A 2,439-nucleotide genomic window follows, 5' to 3' on the forward strand; every position below is an offset into this window, starting at 1 on the left:
CCGCCGGGAATCGAACCCGGGTCTACGGATTCAGAGACCGTTGTCTCTGACGCTTTCAGGAGAGACGGAATGCACTAATAAATTTAAATTTTCACAAACACTTGTCGAAGATGTATTTCATATTTCAAATGTTTTTTTCTTTTTAGATTAGATTGATTTGAATTATAAATATGTTCTCTTTTTCGTTTTCTCTTCTTTTTGCATAATAATTTTAATTATTGTTATTATTATTATTATTATTACTTTTACTATCTATGCCATTCATCACCGTCATAATTATCATCATCATAATGATTATTATCATTATCATTGTTTTTCTCATTAGTATCATTATCATTTTTATTATGATTTTCATTGCTATCATCACTATTATCATCAATGTTATTACTATCATCATCCTCATTATCAATTTATAATAATAATCATTTTTATCATTATTTTTATTACTAAATATATATATATATATATATATATATATATATATATATATATATATATATATATATATATATATATATATATGATAGATAAACAAACTGATAGATAGATAAATTGGTAGATGAATAAATAGATATATAAACAGATAGATAAATGGATAGATAGATAATACACAGATAGATAGATAGATAGTTGAATTATATAGGGATAAATAGACAGACAGATACTGTCATCACAGCTGCTGGTGTTGATAGAACCCCATTTACCCCAATTCCCATTTCACAAGGGCTGTTGCTGATCTTTATTATCATTACGCTTATTTGCCTCCTTTCTTCTGATCGCCCTTACCAATGTTATTGCGATTATTGATGTTACTGCCATTTTCGTCTTTATCCTTCGTGTCTTTCTTTGTCCTTATCTTTCTCTTTCTTTTCATCTATGATCTCCGTTTCCGTCTTTCTCACACACATGATAGATGGGCTAATATCTAATATCTCTATTAGATATTAGATCCATCTACCTATTTATGTACCTTTATATATATCTGATCACTTGTCTATCAATCTATCAATCTGTATATCTGTTCATTTAGCTATTTCTCTATCTGTATATATAAATCTGAAGAGGAGATAGATAGATAACGAGAGGGAGAGAAAGACATCTATTCATCTATCTATCTCCGTCTATCGCTCTCTATCCATCTATCTATCTATCTCCGTCTTTCTCTCCCCTCTCTCTCTCTCTCTCTCTCTCTCTCTCTCTCTCTCTCTCTCTCTCTCTCTCTCTCTCTCTCTCTCTCTCTCTGTCTCCCTCTCCTCCCCCCCCTCTCTCTCTCTCTCTGTCTCCTTCTCCCTCTCTCCCTCTGTCTTCCTTCCCTCCTCCCCCCTTCTCTCTCTCTCTGTCTATCTATTTATCTCCGTCTTTCTCTCCTCTCTCTTTCTCTCTATCCCTACCTCTTTCTCTGTCTCCCTCTCCTCACACTCCCTCTCTCTCTATGTCTCCCTCTCCTCACCCTCCCTCTCACTCTCTATCTATCTGTCTGTCTACCTACCTCTATCTATCTATCTGTCGCCATCTATCTCTATGTATCTATGTATCTATCTGTCTATCTCTATCTATTTATCCATCTCCGTCTCTCTCTTTCTGTCCATCTATCTATCTATCTCCGTCTTTCTCTCCTCTCTCTCTCTGTCTCCCTCTCCTCTCTCTTTCCATATCTTTCAGACTGGCATTCTTATTTTACACTTTTGCCATTATCATGCCAGCGTTTATTATGATCCTCACCCATTAGTATCACCATCATTGTCGAATCATCATCGTTATATATCATCACCAGTAACCTATCATCTCTCTCTCTCACACACACACGAATACAAACGAACACACGTGTTGCATAAAGCCCTTTCCCACCCAATCCTTCTCGCCCCTCGTCACCGTGGCCGAGAGGGTAAGGGCGCCAGATTCGAAACCCGCGATCGCGAGTTCGAATCTGCAAAAGGGAGCCAAAAGTGCTCCCTCTGGTTGCAACCTCGCCCGGGGCTGAAAGACATGGAAAGCCCCGGGCACAAAAATTACAAGACGCCCGCCGGTTGCAATCAGTTTTTCCCTTTTGTGTATTTTAATGTGTGTATGATCGTACTTTCATGTGTGCGCGTAGGCCATGTGCATCTCAGGATAGGTCAATAAAAAATCCATTCTTTCGTATTTCAGCGCAGGACGTCAAAAGAAGCTATATCTCTTCCATTTGAATATACGTATATATGCGTCAAAAGAAATATGCATAGAAACGTCCCAATAATTAGAAAATAAAAGCGAGTGAGAAAAAATCAAATAGAAAATGCATGGAAACGCGATAACTATGTGAAAGAAAGAAAAATTGCGAAACAGAAAATACAGTAAACTGCGCTAACAAAATAGAAAATAAAGTAAATTCAAGAGAAAATAAAGAGACGTGTAAAATGAGAAAATACGAGTCCAAACTGCGACAAAAAGCGAATTAAG

The sequence above is a fragment of the Penaeus vannamei genome, chromosome 11 (assembly GCF_042767895.1).
Source record: "Penaeus vannamei isolate JL-2024 chromosome 11, ASM4276789v1, whole genome shotgun sequence".
Classification (NCBI taxonomy): Eukaryota; Metazoa; Arthropoda; class Malacostraca; order Decapoda; family Penaeidae; genus Penaeus; species Penaeus vannamei.